Source organism: Buteo buteo, chromosome 19 (assembly GCF_964188355.1).
Source record: "Buteo buteo chromosome 19, bButBut1.hap1.1, whole genome shotgun sequence".
NCBI lineage: Eukaryota > Metazoa > Chordata > Aves > Accipitriformes > Accipitridae > Buteo > Buteo buteo.
In genome coordinates this window covers 1,536,406-1,563,412 of record NC_134189.1, presented here as the reverse complement: position 1 = coordinate 1,563,412, position 27,007 = coordinate 1,536,406, and the positions used below count along the sequence as shown (strand labels likewise).

General features: G+C 39.7%; 1 protein-coding gene across 1 annotated transcript in view; it reads left to right on the top strand.

Moving 5' to 3' along the window:
* Positions 1–11,230: 11,230 nt before the first annotated feature.
* GRAP2 (GRB2 related adaptor protein 2) overlaps positions 11,231–27,007 on the top strand; it is a 40,666-nt gene continuing 24,889 nt past the window's right edge. The window contains exon 1 of the mRNA XM_075050814.1: positions 11,231–11,358. The gene's annotated coding sequence lies outside the window, so the exon portion shown is untranslated. The remainder of the gene's footprint in view (positions 11,359–27,007) is intronic.

Here is a 27,007-nt window from a genome sequence, read left to right as displayed (position 1 = left end):
TAATCTCCCACAGAAAATTCATTTCTGAGATTTCCTCTGCTAGGAGCTACATGGTGTTCCAAATATTTGAGAGAGAGATCAGCTGAAACTATTTGTCTGAAAATGTTTAAGTTTTCTGGAAGAGGGGGAAGGGTATGGCTCCTGTCTGGTGAGAAGGAGAAAGCAAGCTTGGGAGGTAAAAAGCAGAAAAGTTACAGATTATAGTGGTTTTCTCTGTCTTGGTTAAAAAAAAAAAAAAAAAAAAAAAAAAAGACTAGTAACATATAGCATTTCAAGCGTTAGCTGTTTTTTTATCAGCCAACAAATAAATTGTGCTGAAACATTAGACACTACTCCCATGGTGATTAGATGTTACAGTACATATGGTATGGAAACATTAAGCTGTGTTTGAAGACCTCACAACACCTAAACACAGCATGCCTGCCAACTGTTGACCATACGCTATAGCTGACATAAACATGGAGTTGCATCCTACTATCCTGCACCTGGATTTGCTACACAGATAATCTTAGATGTTATTGCAGAGGAAGGCCTAGCAAGGACTTCATATACTTTCTGTCCACAATAGCTGCAGAAAGTAGACCATACATAAAACCAATAAGACCAGACATACCAATAAAAACAGATGTAATCTTCTGTCTGTTTGAAATGTTTGTCACATCACACAAGCTTTGTTGTCACCCTGTCCAAAAACTGCAGCACTTCTGTTTTTCTCTTGGTGAAACTAGACAACATTATGTCCTTTGTGTTATACTGACTGCATCTAAAATGCAAAAATATTTAGGACTGATGATCAGGGTGAAAGGCACAGCAACAGACTAAATGCTGTACACAGTGATTTTGGTTGGTTTGGACAGTATATCAACTTGGATAGTCACGTCCTGTAACTTTGTATTCAATACCTGTCATTCGGGTCTTAGAGAAACAAGCCAAAAATTCTTAGTAGATTTTTTCTGATATTAAACACTAGCTTCTTTAGTGACGTTTCCTACTGCAACTTCAGCTCAAATGAAATTTACAGCATTTTAGAAGATTATCTGAACAAAATTAACTCCTGGCAATATTAATTATTTGCAAGTTTCCCCTCCTTTCATTTTATAGTTTAAATGTTATGTAGAATTATTTACTCATGAATAAATAGCCTTAATGTTTTTTAGACCTCTGTAATATCTGATATATGTAAAAGCTGTATAAAAATTACTGAAAATATGCTACCAGTGGGCAATTTCTCTTTGTTTGGGGGCATAGAGCCATACTGATTTAGTTAACACTAGCATACAGTCCCATGTTATTTCACAGTGAATATCATCTGACATTTTATTCTGAAAGTAGTGATCCACCTGGAAAGCAGAGAACTTTTTTGAATCCTGCCTAAAACCCAAAGAATTAATTTCTCCTGTTACCTGTACTATCCTATATAGTTTGTGTGAATACCAGTAGTCTCTAAATTATGCAAGACGTGTAGCTGGGATGAAGCATAAAGCAAGCTGTGTTACAAATCTACTGTAACCACTCTATTGATCTCTACCCACATTTTCAGAGCATTTAATGTACGGTTTCTACAGCATGCCTGTTCTTCTAGTATTGGTCTCCGTACTTTTCAGTCCCAATGCTATTGCACAGTTTGAACAAGACTTCATTAAACTGCTGACTTGTTATTCCCCTACTGGTGCTCTCTTCCTAGTTCTGCACAGGCACCTCAGTCTTGACCCAAAGCAATTCTTTGTTTTCCTGGTTGTGGGATCCCAATGCACTTTCTGTCAAGCTATTTTAAGGCTAATCATCAATAGACCCTGCTATTCCAGTTTTGAAATAAATCTTTTGGTCAAACCTAGTTGTACCAAGTAGTGACTAAGACAATAGACAAACAGACTGAGACAGAGAAATGTTTGCTAGATTCAAACACCCACAATACAACTCTGTTTGGGACTACACAAGAGAGTACTATAACAGACCCCTTACTTTATTCCTAAATGCTTCAATTTTCCCCTTTGTCTAAAACCATTGACCTATAGTTTTTACTTTTTGCATTGTATGGATTTTTAACATTTATTTTTGACAGATAGCACATTTTTAGCATGGAAAACATTTTCCTTTTTAATCAACTGACATTTTAGCATATATATTCTTAAAATTTAAGCTTGAGCTGTTTAGGTTGAAGTTTGTCTGAACCGGGAAATTCTGGTAGGAGCTGAGAGAAATACAATGTTGGTGAAGAGCCTTTGATAGTAGTCCTCTCAGAGGACAGCATGATATAGGAGATACAACACCTAGTTATGTTTTAGTTATCTTGATGCCTGTTTGTCATATTACTTCTTTTGATGCTGTCAGGAACCATAGGAAAGGGAAGATAAGGCAGATTTTTCCTGGTTTTGGCATGCTGAGCAGAGTCATTAACATATGCTACAGAATGCCTCAAGAGACAGGTTGCAGATGCTGAAAGACCTCTGGCTTTCTCCTCCCTTAGAATTATAAACCTGAAAATTCAGTACTAAGATCTCCTTCTCTGTGTATCACATTTTCTCTTTCATTCCTTGCTTCTGTTGTTGATAATTTTTTCAAGCACTGAATCTGATAACGCCCTTAGTGTCCCTGTAGTGTCACACTGATGAATTCTGGTCTGGGGTGTCCTAAATAGACTCACCTGATGGACAAATTAATTGGAGTTGCACCTGGTAGTTCAGGTGGTTACTTCTGGTCATTGATAAGTACAGGGCTTTCAAATTGTTTTTCAGAGGGTTTTTGAAGTTGAGATATTTTACTTCACAAATGGGTTGGAGTAAGACTGCATGTATTGTCAGTTATCAAAACCTAGGTGAAGGGCAATAGGTAGTTAAGACAGTGACGCACCTCTTAGAACTGAGTGACCAAATGTTAGTTGGTTTTTCTGACTTGTTCTGAAACCACATTAAACCACATACTACTTTCAAGTTAAGCAGTGATGAGGTGGAAGCACATGCCATCTTTTGCTGAGAAAGGAAAAAAGGGCATTGAAATGCAAATTCTCATGGTACAGTTAGAGTTTTCCTTAGTTTAATCTCAGAGTCCCCAGATTTTTGTACAATCATTAAACAGGCTTGAATTTATCTCCTCTATCAGTATAAAATCAAGCAAAATCAGTATGCACAGCTGTACTATAGAAGCATCACAATGCAATTATTTCACTGCACAGAACAGATGCATGCTGTTGGCACCTCAGAGCCAGTAGGAGCTGCATGGAGCTTGTAACAGCGGGAGTTCACTTTCACATACATCACTTGGGGACATGAATGTGCAATGTGACAGGCCCATCACTACCAATAATTCATCTAATTTACTATGGCAAGGCAGATACTTGGTTGTGTCTGAAAGCCAACAGGTCAGTGGCTTCATCTAGCAGCTCATGCTGTTCCCAGCAGTGCTACGTTCCTACTAATAATTTAATCTTGTATTTGAAGTTCAGTTCCTAGCAGTTTACCTCCTCTTTCTCATTTTCTTTCACTTCTCCTTAAAAATATAATAGTCCATTTCAGCAAAATTAACTGCAATTTCATGGATCACTACAGCAGGAATAAGTTTTATACATAATACTGTAATCCATCTATTTGTTCCCCAGAATGCAAATTGACTTGATGAGCAATTCTCTGTCCTATGTAAATAACCCTAGTTCTAATTGAGAGTGCTGTATTTTCAGTGAAGAAGGGGGAAGAATGTTTCTCTGGCTTTGACTTTCTGATAATTGTTCCAGGATATTTCATTTAAATTTTAAAAAATCTATCATATAGAAAATATAAGCAACAGCTACCTTGATTTCTTTTTAGATAAAAATTTTGGTGCTCTGCTTATGCTTCATTCTTTCTTTTCCTTAGAAAAAGTAGTTTTCAAAATTTGGATTCTCATATAATATGCCAGATGACAATATCTAAAATACACAATTCCTTTATCTAGTAGATACCAGTTATCATATGGGCAAAAATAGAACATGACTCTTGTTCTTCCATCAGTGTGTCAGTAATGTACAAGAAGAACCACTCTACAACAGCATGAACAATAGGAAGTTCACTTTCTATGGCTCCTCTTATGTTCAGATTCTCTGCAGGGATTGTCAGCAGGTGGAATAACTTATATGAACTGAATAATTGTCTTTGTAGTGGGGATACTTTTCTACTATGAATCGATTGGCATTTCCATTTCTTTTCACTACAAAGATGTTAGACAGTAATTATCAAGAACTTCTTGCAGGTTCAGAGCTAAAAACTATGTCTAGAGATTATATTGAAAATAAAGGTAACAGCTTTTATATGCTGTTACAGGTTTCCTAAACTACAAAGTTTCTCAATTAATTTCATTAATTATGAAATAGGAAAGTTACTTAAATGTCAATGGTAAAGATGTTTGAGTGGTAAACACTGAGTCTTATCTTTAAATGTAAATTTCATTGGAGTACTGACTTGAAGTCCATCAAGTTAGCATAACCTAACTTCTCCAGGAGGAACAAACCTACATTATCAAAATCACCAGGTAGTAGTTTTAAATAAAAAGAAGGAAGTATTCTCCATACTGTGCCTTAAGTAAATTGTGGCATTTGTTGCCACAAAGTTTAGTGAAGGGCAAAAACACAGACAAATTTACAGAAAATAAGTGGCTCTTATATAAGTGTTCAAATACAATCGCTGGCTGAACAAGTCCCTAGACTGTTGCAAGTAACAAATTCTGGAAGGAATGTCAAGAGAAGGCTCACTTTGTTTCTTCTCTTCCTGCCCATTTTCTGTAAATAGATCTTATTGGTGCTCTCAGCTAGAGGACTCTGGGCCAGATGGGCCTTTTGCCTGACCCTGTGCACTACTGTAGTCCTCTCATGTGCATTATGGCATCTTTAGTATGATTTCTTAGCAAAATCACATTTGCTTCAAAACCAACTTGTTTCTACCAGTAGCATCTGTAAGAACTGCAGAATGAGCAAACCTGCTGGCTGAAACTGCTTCAGAACTTGCTTCCTAGCTGACATACACCTGGGGTGCTGCTTAGTAACTCGTCTGGGCTATCATCGCACTGAGCAGCCACGTTAATTACCCTATTCTCGTATTAGTACTCGTATAACTAGGAATTTGTATACACAGATTCTGTCCAACTGTCTTCTTCGGTGCAATTCCCTTCATTAATCTAGGAAAATATAGCTATGAGAGAGCAATATAAACTGCAATCTATTTTAATATTTTACAGCCAGGAAATATTAGATTGACTTGCTTATTTTCAAGCCACTAATTTTCAGAAATGCTAAATGGATGCTAATTTCTTTTCAATTTTCAACATTTCAGCTCATCTGTCTTTATATTCAAAAATATTTCCACTGATATGTAAGCCTAAAGTCAGCAGCGGTGTCATTTTTCCTAAGTTCTTACTTGTAAAGGTCTTGGTATTTTCAAGTAGTTTTTTCTTAAAATAACATAGAAAAGTTGGTTTTCCTTACTCTTTTTCTGATTTCTTTGTGCAGCTGTAATTACTTGCTATCTTTCCTTGAGCAATGAGTTTGAATAATGCACCCCAAACTTCCTAATTTTAATTGACAGGCTTTCTCAAGTCATCCTTGATTCCTTCCATTGTTATCCATATAATGAAAATTCTTCAACGTCTCAATGTTGAAGAAGCCCTGTTGACAATGGTGTCTGACTTTCTCTGATCCATTATTTATGAAATAATTCAACCGTGTGAGGCACTTACAAACATGCCTGCAGTTCTTTCTGCAGTCATTCATCCTGTGGCATACCATGTCCATATTCTGAGAAACTGCACTGTACGCTAGGTCACTGATTTTTCACAATAGTGAACTTGGGGGGGGGGGGGGGTGTCAAGAAGCATTAGAGTTGCTCTCTGACTTTTACTTTGGCCTCAGAATAATTTTTCATAAATTTCTTCCTGTGCCTCCTGAGTGCCATAGGTAAAAGGTTATTTTGCATCTAGAGTCAGTAAGCGATGTCAGACATTTCTCATGGTGCTTATTCTATTCTCCAAATCAGAAAACTCAATGCAGTTCTGCAAATGTAACAGCTCAAACATGATATCATTCACTTAAAATTCTGGAGAAAGAAGCAGAGACAGAAATAATTTCATTCTCCATTTCTCATCTGTGTAAGATGGGATTCCATGGTAGCAAAATTAATGAACACAAAGATAGAAGAGACTGCTTTCTGCAATAACCTTTTGGTCCCATTCAACTGTCCTTAACCAAAAATACAGCAACCATGACAGACCCAAGGAGAAAATACAGAGAATATGCCTAGCCTCTCCTTTTGGTGAGACTACAGTTTGACATCAAACTAGGAGGAAAGTGGCTTGGTTCTACTCAACAATATATGCCATAATAATGAAGTGCTTTGACATTTATAGGTTGAAAACACCATATTCAGGTGTTTCACAATGAAAAGTCTACCAAGAACACAGAGAGCACTAGCAAGTAAAAGAAAAAATGGATAATTTTATTTTCTAGTAAGCTTGTTTAAATGTAGCCTAACACCTTCAACTATTAAACCACAGCTTCAGTTGACTTACAGTGCTACCACAGCTAGCATTTTGATCACACCTATAACAAGATCCAAATGCAAATGTCAGATCAAGCGAAAGTTACATTACAGCAAAAGGACAATATCTGAAACTAGGGAGAAAGAAAGGAAATGTCTCGTGTCAATCTACTGCAACCCCTCTGTCTACGGAGTTGTTGAAGGGCTCTAAACAGGAGCAGAGAGGTGAAGGAATTAAAACAAGAGCTTCCATTTGTCTGTGAATTGCTCTACTAAACTGTAAAAACAGTGTTTCTAGACCGATCGGCTTGGATCTGTCAGCTTTCACAGTTGGTACACTCAATAGGAGGTGCATTTTAGTCAATGCAGTAATAGCATAAAAAGGGAATGCAGCCTCCAAATGATTTAAATGGTGCTTATGAATTGTCGTTTCACAGCTTTATGAGATGTTCCTGTTCCCCTCCCTCCCTTTTATTAGTTAGCATCAGGCTGGGTAGATTTCTGTGCAATTCCCACCTGAGTCACCAGAGAAGGGTCCGCCTTCATCATGTATCAAGTTGATTTCAAGCCCTGACAAACACCCAGCCTTAAGAAGGGAGACAATCTGTTGTAGCATTCGCTACATATCAAGGTGCCACGCTTAGATCACTGGTCGGCCCGGACCAGGGAAAGAGACAGATAACACACACAGTGTGAGCGCCAACTTCCGGCTTTTATTGCGCAGTTAATTCCTTTTATACTAACAAGGGGAGGTGGGGTTACAGGTACATCACAAGGCTGCGACTAACCCTCTAACTTTCCGTGACAACGCGAGATCTTCCGAACGCCGACCCCTACAATCTGTAATACACTTTATGAGAACAAAAGGTAAAAATATTAAAAATCATGATAAATGTTTGTTTTCCATCTGAGCTCCCTCCCCACCGCCCTACTTACAAGCATGCTTCCCCTGTCTGCTAGCTACCCCAGTCCAGATTGAGGGAAATGCAAGGATAGGCATGAATTTCAAGCAAAAGATCAAAATGGTACCTTTTTAATTTTTTAAAGAATAGAGCTAATTAACCTTTTTATCAAACCACACACATCTTCAAATGACTTAGATGGGAAATATATTGGTTTAATTAAGATTTCACAGGGAGAGACAGTTGCAAACACTTGGAACTGAGAGAAAGTGGGATCTTTATGAGGAGGGTGCTGTATGTTTTACAACTCCCTGTGTCTCTTTGTTGTTTGCACTTCAAATGGAGTCCATTTTTATCTGTCTCTCTCCTGCTGAGAGAAACTGATTTTATCATGTGTTTCAATGAAGCTATTAAAAACTTCAATCATGAGATTCCTCTTTTGCCTTTGTATGTTTCTCTCTCTCTCTGTGTCAGAGCTGCACTGTGACATTGGTTATATGGCAGTATATATTGATTTGCTTTGTTTTACAAGTCGATTAGACAATCCTCCTGCAATCATAACTTGCTTTAACAGAACACTTAGTACCCATGTTTTCCTTAGCTGGGTCTGCGCTCAGTTTGATTTTTTTGTATGTCTGGGATTTTGATGGGTATGCCATGCTTTCTTATGTTTCTTTGTTTTTAGTAAATGGTGAAAAGTTCACGAGTGACAGATTGAAGTTCTATACACATACAAAAAGAACAATATGAACAATGCCAGCATATACTCACTTCAGGAGCTCAGGACTATTTCAGAGGTGTAAAAAGAATGTACTACAGTGACATGGCATTACAATACAAGTATTTTGGGGGCAATACCACACAGGACTTCTACATCAACAAATCATATACTCTTAATGCTCAGATGTAGTTGTTTATCCAGTACTCTAAGACACTAAAAGGGTAGGATGTGCTAGGGATAAAAATATGTCAAAACAGTTGAATCATAACTAAAACAAGTTATTAGCCTAAAAGATCCTCCTCTGACAAAAAACCAAACCAAAACCAAAACAAAAAAAAACCCACCAAATCCAAACCTGAAATACAAAATTTGGTAGCGGCTCACATTTAAATAATATTCAAAATGAGCCATTGAGACTATAAAGGCCTGAAGCCTGGATATAGCCATGCATTAATTTCCTGTCTTTTGCTTTTGTTTGTCAGTTAATGTCAGACAAATCATGTCATATAAATGAAGCTGAACACTGTTTAGGTCTTAGTGTTAGTAGACAAGACATCAACATTTGATTCTTGCATTCTGTGCCTCTGTTCTTGAGCCAACTTTGTGTGATTAGTGCTACAATGCTGCATAAATAACTGATTTTTAGTTTGCTTGCAAGATTGACATCTCTAATGCAAAACAAAAAATATTTTTGTCTGAATAGCTGAGAGTGTTTTATCTTAGGCCAAATGGAAAGTTGTGCACTGCCCAAAAATATTTGTGAATGTTTAGGGTGTTTTTACCTTTTTATTCAAATCAAAGTAAATTTTGAGATAAAAACCTGTGCTAAGCTGAAAAATCAGAACATTTCTTATTGGAAGTACTTAAACCATTTAAAATGGCAAAAGAGTAATTTAAATTCGGAGAGAGATTCACAAAACAGCTTGATCCTTCTCTGTAACTTTTTGGACAAAAGATACTATTAAAAATACTTCTTTTCAATATTAGATATTTCAATATTATCAATAAAATTTTGCCCATTTCTGTTTGTAACACATGTGCTCTTCTGAGGGACACAGATGGAACCTGAGCAATCTGGCTGCTTGTTCTTCAAAGTCAACAATAATTAGGAGTTAAAACATTTTTTTCTGCTGCTTTTGAGCAGCAGGCTGGAAAAAGCACGGACCATTTGGCCAGGCTCTGAACCATACTCAAGGAAATGGAATCCCATCCAGATCCTCAAACAGGTACAAAGTCAAGAAAAATGGCTTCAAGAAATCAGGGTGTGCGGATCTCATTGACCCAAGAACTCAGTAGTTTATGAATCTATTTCAGCTGCAGTAAATGGTCCTTTCCTGGCTTACAGTCTACCAGACAGAATTTAGATTATAGGTTTTAGGTGATGATTTTAAATGGTCTAAGAGTGATGGTTGCAGGGACAAATTTCAGTTGATGTCAATTCCTTTTTACTTTTCTCTGAAATGCCTGGTGCTAACGGCTGGAGGCACAGTACCGGGCAGCCCATGGGCCAGGGCAAGGGCTGTGTTTCCTGAGGGGGCTTTCTGCTCTCCAGTAGCAACCCGTTTTCCAGTCACCCACGTCCCTTCTCCCACAGGGACCCTGCTGGCCCTTGGCAGTCCTCAGGCAGGAGGAGGGACTGGAGCTCTGAGGGCAGGGAAGAAAAGGTGGGAGGAAAACAGCCTTTCGGGTGGCCAAGCCCCAGCAGGGACAGGATGAGCGTAGGGCAGGGGTAACTCTTGCCCCGGTGTAATTAATGTGTGGAGTTAATTACCAACGGGGTTGATGTAGGGGAGAACACACAGGTGGACTCACACCACCAGGACCAGCCCTCTCCTTATCGCCTGTCCCTGCTCCTCGTTACCTCAGAAAGCCGTGACTGTTGCGTAACCTCTTCCCCGGCAGATTCAAACTGCTGCCAATCACCTGCAAACACCCACCTCCTTTCTCTCCTAATCCAATCAGAATGCTTTCAACCAGCCCTCCCTTCCCCCATAGGGTGCTTGCATTCAGAGGGACTGTCAATCACTCCTCAAGCCCCACCCCTCCCTGGCTTCCAGCCCCTGCTGTGAGGGATGGGAGACCTCTGCCATTTTCTGGAGGGGTGGCGGGAAGAGGAACTGATGGCCGTGTGAGGGGAACAGCTCAGTGCCGTAACCCAGCAGTATCTTTTCAGCCTTTGCTCACCTGAGGAGAAAGCCTTAATTACAGTTTTGTTTTTATGGCATTTATGGGGTCCATACATATTTTGCCATCTGAAAGAGCCATAGCGCCAGACAAATCATCACTGCTTTGGGTAGATCACAGTCACTCTGTGCAGGCCACCAGCCTCTCATGATCCACCCCTGCTAGTGACCAAACTGATGCAACAACTAAATAAGCAAATGTGCCTCTTCTGTGCTCTTATAAGAATCAGATTTTCATACCTCTTTTCTCACAGCTTGAAGACAGCCCCCTGGTTCACACTAATCGCAGAATCTGATGAAATACTGGACTCTTTCGTATACCAACTCCCTCTTGGCCCGTGCCCACACAGGCACAAGACAGTCTTTGTATTTGCCTGTATTTGCTTACAGAGATAAAAGCACAGCTTCACATGTGGGTGCACTATGTGTATGCACCCATGGACTCTGTTGCATCAGATGGGATGTGTGGCAGGAGAGGTGCTCCACAAGTTCAAATGCTGATACCTTATGACCGCCACTGTCACCCCATATTAGAGAAGAGGGCACGTTTTAGGAGACCTTTGATGGCTTGCTCCTGGGGATTGCTACTTGTGGCCAAAGGGGCCAGTGCTTTCCAGACCGATACATTAAATAACTGAGCATTAAGCAAGTAATGGGGTGCCCCAGCACATGACATGCAGCTGGAGCTGCAAACACCTGTAGCATTCAGAGAAACTGCTCTGTAACAGTAGCTGTAACCCTTGCAGTAGGAGAATAAAACCACACTAAGCTGAGTCCCACACCCAGCTCGGTAAGCTACTGTGCCTGTGAGCTCCTGCGTGGTTTGCGGTTTGCGCTCTGCTGGCTTGATTGGCTGCGCTTCATGAGGGAGAGGCAAAGATGCCGTGGTGAAGACTCGCATGTCCGCATGGCTCCACAGACTTCAGCCCTTGCTAAGCACTTGCACTGAAGACAGGAGGCAAGTTATTTATCTTGTTATGAGACTCGTGCCATTCCCCACTGCTTTGTCTCAACACAGATCCTGAAACAGCAGAGTGCAACCACCTGCCTCAAAGGTACAGATCTGCTCAGCTGCTTGCTTCTTTCACTATGAAGTTTTAAGTGTAGATGCGTTGGCTAAATTAGCATCACGTTTTCTGCAGAGTTAAACAAGTAAGGTCTTAGCTGCAAGGCTCAAGATTTAGTGTGTTTTCATTTCCACTGCAGGTGCATCAAGTTTTCCTCCTTGCCAATGGGGGACCAGGGTTGTGCTCAGAAGGAGGGTATTTATTGGAACAGAGCAAAGAGAATAGTAAATGGGGAATTACTTCTTTTTTTTTTTCAGTCGGAAGCACAAAGCAAAGAGATATCCAGATTTCCCAGAAACTTTAAGGTTGCTCTGACAGAGATCAGACTATTGTGTCCCTGAGACACCCAGTGTCATCATACCAAATGGGGCAAGATGCCTAGAAAGAAAAATGCTTCTAGCAACTGTAGATCTGGCACCATTGACCCTCCTTTTGGTGTCTCCTGTGGAATGTGGTGGGGTCTTGAGGGGCCAGGCATGAATGTGATTTCTCCTCAATTGCTTTATAATGTTCTTGTAAAGCTTTTTAATGCATTGTAAGCGTAATATGCAGTATTGTCACAAGATATTTCTTTAGAACAGAGTGCTATAGAGCTGTATGGCAAGGTCTGTGTGTGTTTCATGTGTGTTTGTGGGCATAGAGAAAGTTTGTAAAACTTGACTTGTCTTGTAGTTATCGTGTGAGCCAAAGGACACCGGTCTCCAATACATGATTTAGTAGCACCCTATCAGCACAAAATTTTCTTAGAAAAAAATAATAGTCTAAACTCTCTTCAGCAGCAGCAGCAGGAGAAGCTGTTACATTTATATTTGTCTGGAGAAGAAAGATTTTATAATGACTGAGTTTTTAGTAAATAGGCATGGCAGGAGGAGCTGGGTTTCAGGGTGAGAGAGTTGCCCACCAGCTCTGTTTTGGCATGGAAGACTGTAGCTGATGCAGCTAGCAATGCCAGTCATCCACTTCTAAGTGGAAGAAGAGAGATGCCCCTGCTTTAGCCTCTGCTCCATGGTTTCTGAATAGGACAGAAACCCTGGCTATGATGTGATGGTGAAATGAGTTGTGGCAAAGATATGGAGAAAATATGTTCCCTTAGTAGTGGCTTGGTGAAAAAATGCTGTTGGTGTCCCAGTGAAGCAATTCCCCTTACCTTCCTATCTAGTGACATTTACTTCTGTTTCTTTCTTGCATCTGAATTTCACAATCCCACAGATAAGAGATTAAACACAAAATAGCCCTGTGTGTCATTCCCATTTCTATCAAGAAAGCAGAATAACCTGGAGACGGATGGATAGGCAATGTGAAATGTACACATCTAAACTTATCTTAGTTTTGTTGTCTGGATTTTGAAGTTGTTTTCATCTCTACCACTCCCTTCCCTGCTCATCTCCTAAAATTATTAAGACTGAGGAATCTGCCTGGGCAAAACAAAAACTGGTCTTTCACAAGATATAATTTTGTACAACTCCCAGAGAACCAGGGCTCTGCTGCTCAAGTTGGCTGTCTGTCCTGATCTCTTATACCTTCTTATATTAGTTTGCAGAAGGTATTAGCGTGTCTGCAAGCTTGTCTGGTTTTTGTAAGTTATAGCCATTACTTTAATAAAAGACATCACTTTTCTCTTCAAACTTTGTCTTCCTTTACCTAATCACACAGAATTTCTTTTCCCCCCACACTTAACATCTACTCTTGCAACCATACACCAGTGCCCTCCATTTTTGCTGATTCAAGGGCAACAGCAGTGAGGAGGTAATGTCCTCGGTACAATGTTATACTTTGCCCTCCCCATCAATTTGCAGCTTGACAGCAGCTCTCTGTGGCCACAAGCAATATCTGAAAGTTTGGCAGGCAAGAGGTTGCTATTAAGCCACAGGTCTGGAGCTACTGCTGTAGGCAGTCTCTTTTGGTTTATTTTTACTGCTTGACATAATGAAAATGATCTTTATTCCCTTCACTATGTTTCTTCCCTTAACAGTATTTTCACTTGAAATTCTCCTCTTAGTAGAGCTATAAGACATATACCATAAAATACACTCACTGGCAAGTTCAGTCTCTGATATTAGTCAGAAGGGCCTACCCGCTGTGGCTGAGAAAATGACATATGTTTTACCAGTAATGAAGTATTGCTATCAACACTTAATATGCCTATGTCTTTGGGGCTCATTTTAGTTTCTTTAGTTTTTACAGTATAATAAGGCCCTATCTTCCTCTGCCTTTCTCCCTTCTCTCCAGAGTCTGGTTTTGGTTTAAGAAGAACTAAGGCATTCTGTCTTCTTTCAGTTCCTCAAATTGCTATACACAATATAATGATTGTCACGCACTTGATCTGAAGCTCAGGGCTGGCGGCAAGCCACATTCCAGTCAGGGCAAATGGTATCCATAAATCCCTTGATACCTTTCAAAAATCTTTGTTTTGCAACTCCCTTGAAGGAGACTTCTTAGTCTTTTCAGCTTAGTTTTCCACCATTCTTTGTATGTTTGGGCAGCAGCAAAGTATATTACCATCAAGGGTTATATGGCAGTAACCTTTTCTTCCCTGTATAAGCCTTTCATCTGAATATCTACACATATTTTGGCCTTTGATGGGCATTTGGCCCATTTGCCCTTAAGACAGGTGAGTATGAATGCTCTCACTTTAGAACTATAATCAGGCCTATGTACGCGAATGTAATGGCATTGAGATGACAAAAGCACTAAAGGCATACTGGCTTAACAATCCAAAAATTAACTGGGCTCCTGAGAAGGCAGCTTTATGGCTTTCGGTATCCCATTCCATTTAAATATCTCCATGTATGGCTACACTGTACTTTTTAGATGTGTCCTATAATACAGAGAGGTGAAGTGACTTGCCCAGGGATGCAGAGCGAATCTAGCTGAGCTGGGCTTGGAAACTGGATTCTTGATCTTCTTTCTTCATCACTAGACAAGGCTGCCTTGTTTCTGCATTTTGTCATGACAGTGTAATTTTAAATACCATTTCAAATAAGCACTTTTTTAAAGGAGGGGGTGGAGAGAGAGACTTGCACAAACATGAGTAGAATTAGTAGTGATATTAGCTAGGCTAACAAGTGTAGGTACTGTGGTCTTCATGCTTCAAGGTACAAACTGATTCCCATGATAGCGGGATTCTAGTGGGTTGATGCTTTGCTCAAATGCTTCTGATGTTTGGTCACTACTGTCCCACAGATGTCAGACTTACCCAGCTGGATAATGTGGGTGAGAGAAAGGGCATCTTTCTTTTCTTTTGGCTTTAGCCCAGAACGCTATCTCTGAAGCATAGTTGCTGTAAAGTGATCTTGGAAGGGCCTGAGTTCTTCCTGTAGCCGTAAATTTTTTTAATTGTTCTGCTGATTAGAGAACCATGCTAAAGTACCATTTAAATAACATCTAAGCAGGGGAGACTAACCTTTGAGGAATAAGCTTGCTAAGAATGAACACATTATCCTGGCACTAAGATCACAGGTCAGTACTGCGAAATATTATGAGACGAAAGAAAATTACTCGAATGCCTGAATGAACAGTATGCGCCAATACATGATGAAACTCTTTTTTCCCCTCTCTTGGAGCTCCAGGATCCACCCTTCCTTCCCCCTCCCTGACTCTAACCTTTTTTACACATGGCTTTATCTTTTCAGAGCAGTATACAGTACTAATTACATGCTTTTTTTTTTCCCTGAGGCACTGTATGCCTCACATTTTCTAGACTTCCCTTTCTAGTTCCCCAATTTTTTTTTTTTATCTCATCATGACAAATCCACCAGTAATCCTTAGAGTACAAACTTTAACTCTCAGAGCTCTGGCATTCCTTTTTTATTTTTTAAAAACTAGCTACATAAATAATATCATGTTTCCAGGTTGTAGCCTCTCCAAGGTACAGCTGAGTTCTGGCACAGCAGAAACACTCCATAACCCTGCCATCTAAACAGGGATTGTCTTAGGATGTGGACAAACTTCTAAAATTGTCTCTGTGCATGAACATGCCCTGGTAATTGTTTTTCATGCAGAAGTATATAGCATATAAAGATAGGATACTGGAGGCATCTGTCTATTTGTGCATGGCATTTGCTGTACCAGATCAGACTATTCATCTGTCACGTCCAGTATGCTACCCAAACAGGGGTCAAAACATAATGATCCTGAGAAAGGTGACCAAACCCTCTATCTACCAAGTATGCAGAGCTCTACGTGGGGATGGAACAAACACTTTCTAACTCTAACAGAGTGATTAGTTTACAGTTTTAAGTTGTATTATCAAGTTTCAAGATGTATTTTCATTACACTGACAGAAATAATGCCATCATTGAACCATTATGTGCTTGGATTCTCCTTTCTTGGTAATTCTAATAGTGTAACAGATCTCTGAGATTAAATCCATCAAAACAAACAAAAATTATCCCTATTTATTCTACTGTCAAAGAGAACTGAATCTAGTCTGAAAATACTTTCCCATCTTGAGCAGAAGGTGAATCTTAATTCATTGAAGTCATCAAGTACTTCGACATTCTTAGTAGAAGGGGATGAATAGGCATGCAATATTACATCGCTGAAAATTATATAGGCGTTGTCATAATCATGTCATTACCTTCAGCAGAGGCCATGTACGGCACCTGCATCCTTTGCCTACTGACTTGATATAGCACATATTGCTGTCTCCTATATCCCAAGTAATTACACCTGTACTACATGCCTAAATGGTTTAATGCTCTCTTCTCCTTTTGCGGTAATGAGCCCATTCAATAATCAAAGCCTCTGAATGTTTGCGTTGTCAGATTAGCTTTAAATGATGTTCAAGAAAATATTTTTCCTTACCCATGACATCACAAGGCAGTTCTCAGTGGGGCTGATGCTGCTGCTCACAGTTAAGAGTTTCATCATTCAGAGCAGCAGCTGCTTCCCTCTGTTTCCAATAGAAGTGAAGCCAAGTGTCCCTGTTGAAAGATGGTGCAGGCTCTGCTGTCTACTGAGAATCCCGGTGTGAAGTGATGAACATTTTGAAAGGGCCATTCTAGCTGTGGGCAGCTCAAGTATCTTGAAAGCTCCATTTGTAGCATCGACTGGAGGAATAAATTAAACACCGGGGGTTTTTTGAAGGGAAAATTTTTTATAAGAACTATCACAGAGGTAAAAAAAAATCTTGGAAAAATCTTCATATGTTGTCAATGCAAGGTTTTTGTGACCTTTAAGTAGTATAAACATCTGGATTAATCAATCCAGTATTGAGGCTATAGAAACAAACAAAAGATCAAACCCAAAGTATTGAGTTTCTTAGACAACCCATATTTAAGAATAATTTAACTTAATAAATTAGCTAATAGGTTTACTTGTAACTTCTCAGGAAATTCATTATGTGCCCTTACAGTTAGTGCTGTAATTCTTAATGTACACCGTGCTTCTCATACATAGCAAACCCACGAAATCCTTATTTTAAATGCAAAACTCAGATAAGCTGTGAGTACACAGTCATGATAAGTACCTCCATACTATAGACTAATTAATTTTACTTTTATTTTTTTAACTGTTCTTCAACACTGTTCTGATTTGCTCCCCTTGACTGTTGAGGTCACTGTGGGAAATGAGGTTGAAGCAACCACAAGATGATGTCTGTAGAAATTAAACATTCATTAACAACTGCAACTGCAGAATGGGTTTAGAAACTGCAACTGCAGAATGGGTTTAGAAATATTTCTTAAATCTCCAAGGCTTCTGAGGGTCAGCTCTTTAAGCATTCTGAGCTTTATTATTAATTAGTTCCTTTAGATAACTGCTTCAACTGACTTTCAGACACTGTTGACACTGTATGCTCTGCACTGACAGAGGTTATGTCTTCATTGCCAAAAACAAGCAGTGCTTTAATATTTAAGTGGTTTACTTCAGGTATATTCCTCATTGTGGAATCTCAGGGAAAAGAAAGCACAGGTGATTTTATTGCAATGAGGCTAGCTGTGGTCAACACAATACACCTGCCTGGAAGGTACCTCAAACAGCTACATCAAGGTAATAATTCCACTGGGAATTTACTATGCAGTAGCTGTCTTGATTAAAAACAACAACAACAAAAACAAACAAACAAAAAAACAACAACAAAAAAAAACAAAAAAGACAAAAAAAACCAAAACAACTAAACACATCAGTTCTTGAGGTGCAGGCAAAGTCATAGCAGAAGGAAACCCAGGCCTCAGCACTCTCTCATTCTAAAGAGAGTAAATAAAGAGTGGGAAGTAGAAGGGAGAAAAGATGAAGGCCTTGTTTGAACGAGGAGCTCTCCCAGTGGTGTTGTACCAGGGCAGTCATTTCAGGATGGTTCTTCAGGTAGGTGTTGGTACTCCAGATTAAGAGTTCCTTTTTCTGGCTTGATTTCTATCTCTTTGGAGTACCTCAAAGCTCCCCACACCTGCTTTTACCTGTATTATTACTGTCTCACTGTAATAAATCATCGGGGTACTGCTCTCAACTGAAGGATTCCTTTCCTCTCCACAGCCAGCTAAAGAGCTTTTACCGTTCTTTGTATACCATAACTTATAGAGACACTGGGAATGGTAGCACACTTGTAGCCACTGCTTTGAGTCTTCTAAGCGTTTTGTGATTTCATCTGGTAATTTAGAGGAGATTTCTAAGGAAACCCTCACCACTTCAGGAGATGGTGTTAGTGACTTGGAGAGAATCAAACCCTTTCCCCTGAGTCAATACTGAATGATATGCCCTAGCACATTTCTTGCACGTGAGACCTGCAACTGTAGGATGATTGCCTGTGGTCATCAATTATCTTTAATTGGGCAGTTGTTGCTTCTGCTCCTAACCCGCTGTGCACTGCTGAAAAGCACTGGAGGATGGATTTTGTTGTTCAGTGAAGGGATAGATATAGAGTCAGGGAAAGCAGCAGCCAAACTGGAGGTACCCTCCAGGGTAAAGCTGAGGTCAAAGGATACAGTCATCATATTTTAACATTCAGGCTTACCAGCTCAGCTAACCTATACCAGAGGTGTCCAGAGAAGTGTTATTCTCAGTGAGGCTGCTGCAAAAAAAGAGCCTATAATAGGGCTGCTTAATTAAAGTGCTGGGTAGTTTTAGGAAGAGAAGCCAAAGGAGCAGCTGTAATCCTTTGAAACACACCAGGGAGAAACTACAGCAGCGTGTGGCCCCTGCCCAGCACTGCTGCATCCCCCTCTGATGAAGCCTATTGGGATACCAGAAATACAAAGTGAGTCTGAATTTAATTCATGATTTGTGAAATGCATTGGGAATTTCTCGGGGTGAACAGTGGTTACTTTCTTAATGAATTACTGCTGGTTTGAACAGTTTCTATTTGGTGTGTTTAAATTTACTTTTTTATTTGAAATGTTTTTTAGCTTTTGAGCAGGATGTTCTTTTGAAATGTTGTTCTTCTGTTCAGTCTAAACAATCCTGGCATTACATTTTAGAGGGGTGGGTTTGAATGCATCAACTTCTGCTGTGCTATCTCAGATGCCTAATCGACTTGAGCTTTGGAAGGGCTGAGCATCTATTTTCTCCCTTGATCAGCTGCAGAGATGAGCAAAGTCCAACCACTTTCAGACAGAGCAACCAGAAAACAGTATCCCAAAATTCAGTGAATGCTTTGGGGATGTTTGGGGATAAGTTTCTTTTACAAAGATGATCACTTTATTAAATATAACTATTTTTGTAAAGCTAAACTAAAAATCAAGGCTCATCTTCAAGACAAAAGAGACAGCCTAGCATAATCAAATATAGCAAGATATGCAATAGTAATGAATCTGAACATTGCAGTTTCTTAAATCTGATAGCAAGTAAAGTAGATAGAAGAAACTGATAGAGAATGGAATAGAAAATGGAAGTGCAGTGAGCATCATAGGGTTTTGGGTTTTCATATGGAAGCAGAATTGCACTGTTGATAATGGTTTTGGATGTATTCAATTTGGATAAAATTCACCCCATTCACCATAGAAGTAATCACACCAATCCCTATTTTGAGGGGTTAAAGCTCTTTGTAGCGGTGCATGGGCCTTGTTTAAGTCTTGTGACGAGTAATTCTTGCCACTGGCAGGTTTCTCACAGCAGAGCCCTTACCACATTCACGATGCTTCTTGAAGGGTGAGAGCTGCATGGTTCCTACGGTTTGCAGCTCTCAAAACTTTCTTCTACAGACTTTCTAAGTTATGTAGAAGAGGAGCACCTTCTTGAAGGCTGTATGAGGTACATGACACATAGCATTTTCCACAGTGCCTAGCCAAGTAATTTTTTTTCCATTCTGGAATTTTCTCTTTCTTTCCTTTATTGCCTTGTTTTCTGAATTCTATCTATGAATAATCATTTTTTAAAGTTACATAATGAGGGCTTTAAGTACACAGAATTCGGGAAATGATTGTAATGCTAGCCTCATTTTAGTGTGTTTTGATAATATGCAGCTGTGTAATTGGAGTCTAGCACTGAAGTCAATATCATCTTATGAATGCATATTGAAAGGAAATCTCAAATCATTTGATGCAGATCTTCTACCTAAATGATATTCTGTATGTCTTCGATCTAGACGTGCACATAATTTATATCATTGCCTGAATGAGACTGGTGTTCCATTAGAGTAGTCACTGTAGAAAAATCAGGTTACATTCCCATCTTGTATAATTTCAAAGTTAACCCTGCTGTGAGCAGGGGCTTGAACTGGATGATCTCCACAGATCCCTTTTAATCTAACTATTGTATGATTCTATAAACAGCTCTGACCCATTGTTTTTTGTTAAGTTGCACCATATGGAAGGATACAATTTGCTTCAGTTTGCCTTATGAATAGGAAAGGTGGTGAAAGGGAAAGGAAAAGAGATGTAACCTAAAAACACAATAACCAATCCAACCAACTGTCAATATGATATCAATTCCCCGATTATTTTTCTTTTTGCTTTCAACTCTTTTTCATGAGGTGATTCTTAGGCGACAACACTGCCGTTAGCACAGTGTATTCTGGAGCATAACTGTAGGAACAACTGTACATGATGTTTTATTGTGTTGTGGAAGAAATAGCATGTTGTCCTCCCCTCATAAACCATAATGTAATGTTGAATGCAACAGCTGGCTTCTTTAAATGAGTACACACCCATTTCTCAGCCTGAGAACAAATTCAAGGTAAAATGATTGTGCTCTCATGGTTAAGTGAGCTGGTGGGACCAAAGCCAGTTCTCAGGGGATCTGTGAACTGGTTTGTAGCTGTTGTAGATCATGTTGTGCTTCTGCCCTGATTACCTACGCTATGGTATCCTAGCACATCCCGAGTTCCCACTGCTACTCAAGACACTCATGGGTTATACAGAGTCCTTTTGTGTGGAGTCTCCCGTCATTTCATCACCAGTTCCAATGGCTGCTAGACCTTTATGTACCTCAATAAGTGTGCCTTGGAGTGGACTCACCGATAAAAATTGGATTTCATCTCAATCCTTTTTATCTTTGTACAAAGCCAATACAAGCACAGTGGGTAAGTCAGAATTGCAGTAAAATACCTGCAGTTGCCACCCAAACAAATATAAGGATGTATTTTCTCTAAACTTTTTGCACAAGAACTGCACTCACTTCTTTATTTAATAGGACAGAATCTGTGTAGACTAGGCCCAATGTTTAGGCTTTCAGATAATGAAGCATATGAAACTTCATATGAATACAAACATCATGAATGTGCACTTTTGCTTCCATTAAAGCAATTTTACTTGGAGATTTAAGTACCACCATTCAGTGGTTTATATGCAAACTGCGGCACTGAGCAAAAATGGCTGAAACTGAGAAAGATAATGTCCATCCTATATTCGCTTACCAAGGTTAATTAAGTGTGGTATCAATAACTTGCAGAACAGAGGCGGGGGGAGGATCTGCAGTGCTTTATGCAATAAGCAAATCTTAATAATTTAAAGGACACAATAATTTGGACTACCAGAAAAAATAAAAATAATAGTGCAGATGTTGGCAGTGCCCTTTACCTATGCAACAAGCTGCCAGTCTGTTGCTCTCGTTGCAAACACGTTATTAGCTCTGTGCAAAACCAAACCTGACTGTTTTTAGCTTGAGGCAAGATACCAGACCTCTGCTTGCCCCACCCAACTGATACTTCATCTCCTCAAGAATTAGTTTGTGTGTGGCCCACTGACTCCATGTTCACAGTGAGATTCTCCATCTTCAGTTTAAAGCACTGAGTCCTTGTGACATAGCCTAAAGTAACTCATGAAGTATCTTATGTTTGCCTCTTCACCCTCAGAAAATATTTCCTGTGAGGCATTTCACCAGGATCTTTGTCTCCATACTGATAGCTATTTTTTTCTTAAATGAGAGCTAAGTCAGTGTCTTTTTCCAGAGTTTCAAACTCATGTGCTTGAACTGAGGCCTCTAAGCCTCAGAGGTGAGCATGTACTTTAGGATGGCTTAATGCTTAAAGTTGCTAAATATGCATGGATCAAACAGACTTCGAGGTGAGCTATAAGAAGTGAGACTCTCTGCAAACCTGCGCTTTAAACTGGAAGTATGGCCAGGAGTGAAGGAGCATAGTGTTAGGCCAGACCATACTTTAAGAAGTTACCACGTATTCTTCCCATGGAAATCTTTAAGTAGGTGTTTCACTGCTGATGTTGTTTGACTAATGTATAAATTCCAGCTTCAGCTGACCCCTGCTCATGCTCATGCATGCTCCTTGTCACCTACATGCACACAACACACGTAACTACCCTCCAAGTGTACACAGACCAGCTCATTCACAGTTGCTCAGATTTGTATTTGCCAAAGAAAACACAACACACACGTCACCTGAAGTATGCTCGTGGGACCTCTGTTCCTCCATTCAGGCATACTGCAAATGAACATCTTTCATTTATAATCAGATCCCTAGAGATACACATGTTCAAACATACTTTTGCTCAGATGCGTTCAGGCTTGCGTGCAGAATGCCTGCTCCTGTATGAGGGTAGAAAAGGCACTTCACGTGATGCTGCATTCACCCAGTCATGCATGCAATCCCACATTCTCACACACATGCAGAGTCCGCTGTGTTCCACGTGTGTATTGTAGCAAATAATTTAAATCTCTTTCTTCCCGTCCTGCTTAACTTGCAAATGTGGATAGCACATCAAGATTAGAAATAAATGTAGCAGAATGACTTCAGTCAACCTGAAATGTCGAATGACTCATTCACACCCTTTGCGCAGTGTTCCCTTTTTGCCACATGCAATCTATTGAATAGTCTGAAGGCTGTGTGGTTCCCTGCTGCAGAGGAGCAGTCGATCACTTGCTCACTGAGGGAGTGGGACTGTGATTATTTTTGCAGGGTGTACAGGGGTTATACAGTGAGGTTCCAGGTACCCTCATTGCCACAAAGGTGTCCACACTGTGGCAATGGGAAACATGGGATGTTAGGCTTGATCTACCTAAGGAATGTTATGTGTTTTATTAAGTCTTAGTGTTCACATTAGTTTAGTAACTGATATACCTACATCAGGGTATGACCTGAGTATTTTTATTCCAGATGATGAGAACCTATTCCAATTTGATACAACTCAATTTTGGATTACGATAAACAAGAACGAGTTGTTCCTACTTCAGAGTGAAAATGTCTACATGTTAAATCATTCAGGAACTGCTGCTGCACTTTAATTTCAAAGGTATCATAATCCAAATGAACTAAAAAATGCATAGACAAACATGAAATATGTTCCACACTTCTACTTAAAATGGTACGATTGCTGTGCAGAGACAAACCCCAGGAATAGTAACAAGCTGGCATTCACATTTACCTTATAATGAGAAGAAAAGTTGGATTGGCTGTTGGAGTTGCATCTTTAAATGTATGAATTATTGTAATTGATTGCTTTTAAAACCCTTTCAGAAGCATTCCCAAATGCAGATGCACATGGGCTGACTTTAATTTATAGAAAGGCTGTTTTGTAGCACTTAGGCCTTGTAAAAGGGGTTCTGTGTTTTAAATGGAAGTTGAGCTGTGAAGATCCATTAAGCAGAAAAAACATAGTTAATACAACACAGAGGCTCGGAACGTAAATATGCAAGTGGTGACATTATGCAATGAAGGTATCACAGCAGTGCTCATTATACCACATGGCAGATACCGCTAGTAGCATTTCAATTTCTCTGTCCTTACTTAAATGTGAAGCTTTGTATATTAAGTGTATCGGATCTTCTTCTCAGAACAAAGGTGGCTGTGAGCTGAAATTATGTATAACGTGTCCAAGATAAGAGAGCTCTGAGAACCTAATTATCAGATTTCCTATGTTTATGTTTAGATTATTACAGCTAAATGTATGTTGAACTAGACATTTATATTTCATTCTTTCATAAAAACACCAGAGGAGAGGAAAAAATATATAAGGGAAAAGAGGTGAGAAAAACTTTTCAGTAAAAAAACCCACAATTTGTGCAGTCAGATGCGATTTTGTACAAAAATAGATTATGGTTAAAAGGACAAAGAAACGTTGCTTTTTCTTACTGAGCTAACTGTATTTCCATTTTTGTGCAAAATCATATCAGTTGGCACACAATGTAATTTTAGTACTAGAGTTCCATATTTTGCACAATTATCTGTGCTGCCAAGATTAGTCTTACACAAAAAATACCAAGGAAAATAGCCGTTTCATCACTGATCTTGCTCTTCTTCCCATTTTACACACAATTTTATCAGCCTGATCAAAGAAACATGCAGTAGCTGATTTGAAATGTAATATTATATACCCAGCAGTATACGCTAGCAGATTTTCATACCATTTTGTTCACATATCCCACTCAAATATATTGCTATACAGTAGAGTCCAATATAAGATTACAAACTATTTTTACCAGATTGGATTAATGCCTTAATGTAATAAATTCCCTAGGCTGTGCTTTGCCCAGAAATAAAGAAATGATAGCCTTCTGTTGCATTCTTCATCTTTTATATATGAAAAAAGGAGTTTCTTAACTGCAGTGGAAATGAACCAAAGACATAAGGTGAACTTACTCCTACTTTAGCACAAATATTTATAGATTTTTTTTTCCTAGATTCCCATTTCACATTGTGAAATGCATGATCACGCATAGACAAAGGGAATTTACCATTCACTTGCACATTCAGTGTGTATTCACATGCAGACCTGCATGAACACCAGAATTGCTCGGCTCTTAGTTGCAGTACAAGAGTTCAAATTTACAGAATGGCGTGTTGGATACTGTACATTTTTTTGGAAATCTCTCTCTGACAGTCAGAACTGGAGATAATGAATCTTGAGTATTCTTTCCTGTATTTAGATACCCAAATACAAGGAAAGCACCTTGAAGTATCTGGATGTAATTGTAGGTGGGTTTTACTGTCTGATCGGTTGCTTGTTTTTAATGAAGTCTCATAGTACCAGATTCTTGATTCTGTTTTGACTCCTTTGCTTTGGAAGTGACTTTTGGAAAGTCCTGCCTGATAGGAAACATGTCTGAAATATAACATCACTCCTCATCCCAGTCTTTTGTATGATCAGAGAAGTATAATTCTCCATCCAACTTGCTGCTAGCAGAATGATTCTTTGGAGCTGTTCACAGCTGGTGTGATTCAGAGAGGTTTTGAAGGTACTTGTAATTATACCAAAGACCAGTTTTAGGATAAGTAGTCCCAGGATTTCACAGAGCCCAAACAGGGTCTGATGACCCTTGATCCCTCTCGACTGCAGTTTTTACTATGGGTAGATCTTAGAGGATAAAGATCGTAGAGGGCTACACCTGCATGAAAGCAGATGTATGTACGCGCGCATAGCTTCCAGAACAAATTCAGAGGTGTACATTCTTGCACTTATTCTGACCTATATCCATCTATCTTACAATGAACTTCCAATATTAGTGCAAATATGCTAAATGCACATGGTATGTTGATATATTGATATGGTATATTGTTACAGCGGTCTGTCGCGGCCTTGAGTTCTGTGACTCCACAAAGTGCAAGCTTCACCTGTACACAAAAGCAGATCCCTTGCATACATATGCACATGCACAGTGGGAACAGGATTGTTATTCTGATAACCACACACTTGCAGTACAACACATATCAGCCAGCGCCGAAGCTCATCACGAAAAGATGAGAAAAATTGAGAGGCAGTTAGCTAGATAAGGCATGAGGAGATTTTTTTAAAAGTAACATAGGAGGAAGTGGCTACATTTTTCATACTTTAGTTGTTTGTCTGGAGGGCTTGAGAAGGAGCTGCTTGACAATTGTGCCAAACGAGACTGTTCGAAGCAACTTCCCATCAGGCGGCATTCCTCAAGTGTCTGCTCTTTAGGAGCAGTCAGGGAAAATTGATTCTGTGGGAAGCAGTTTAATGGAGCTGCATTACCGACCCCTTATTGCTCTGTCTGATAGAGAGACAGCAGGTTCACTTTGGCAGCTCCAGAGCCCTGATCAGTTCAGATTAGGGGCACATTGTCTGTCTGGCTTAATCAGGCATGTTTAGATACATTTATCATGATTAGAGGGGTGTAGCACAGGGAGGGGGAAGAAATAGTGAGTGAGACTACTTTTCTCTAGCTTCAAATGGAAGCTTAGCAAATCCCACTGAGTCACTAGGTGCTCACCAAAGGGAGAATTTAAATCCTGGGAAGGAATGTTTTGTTAAACGCTCCAGCATTGGATTCAAATCACTGAAGAAGAGTCTCTTTCTTTCTCTCGCCTCCTTTCTCCCTCTACTGCTTGCATGCAGCAAAGAAGAAAATCAGCAGCTCATGCAGCCCGTGTTGATTTTGGCTTGATAGGCATGCAGCCCCTGCTTAGCTTATCTGTAGTTCAAGTTCTAATAATGCGAAGACAAAATTAGCTACTGACATAATGGCCTAGATGTCTGACTCCTGTATTTTTGTCATGTTTATCTTTCAGGGACTCACAGGCTACTGTTGCAACAGCCTCTAGGACTTATTTTGCTACTTGTTAGTGTCCAGGAGGAATGTTAATAAACAAATTGTAAAGACTGGGAAAAGGCTCCTTTTTCTATCAGTAGCAGTGCTTCTCTCTCTGTCTTCACCTGGCTGGTTTTTTGATTTGAACACTGTAAAGAAGAATTAGCCCAATGTATTATAAAGTCAGATGTGCCAAATTTGCTGCTGGTGTAACTTTGTATAGTTCATAGGTGATGGTGGAGATCAATTGATTAACTCTTAAGAGTCTCTGAAAGAGGTGATGTTGGCTCCTAAGAGAGCAGAAAGGAGGAGGAAGGTTTCTTAGATCTGTCTCAGTGCTGAAGGTGATCAGAAACTAGTCCTGCTGGGGTAAGGCTCCGGAGCAGAGGTCAGGCTGAAGGATCCATGGTTTCTTGCCCTGAGTAACTGGCCCTCTTTAGCTCTTAGGTGAGATAAATGTAGGACAGGCTTGGAAAAAGTGCTGTTATGAGGGGCATATTCTGTTCATCTTTTCTTGTGGTCTCCAACCTTCTCTGGGCTTGCAGATTCATCCAGGTTTCCTAGTGAAGGCACAAATTGTTATGTGGTGAACAGAGGCTTCCTTGACAGTAAGGTGGATCTTCTTTCATCTCATCTGCCGATCCTTAAAAAGTAGTTCATGGGCCCGAGCTGAAAACCTCTGATGCAGAACACTGCACAACACAGTAGGCATGCTTTGGCTATGTGTCCTCTGCTCCCTCCTCCTCTGCTAATCCAGTCA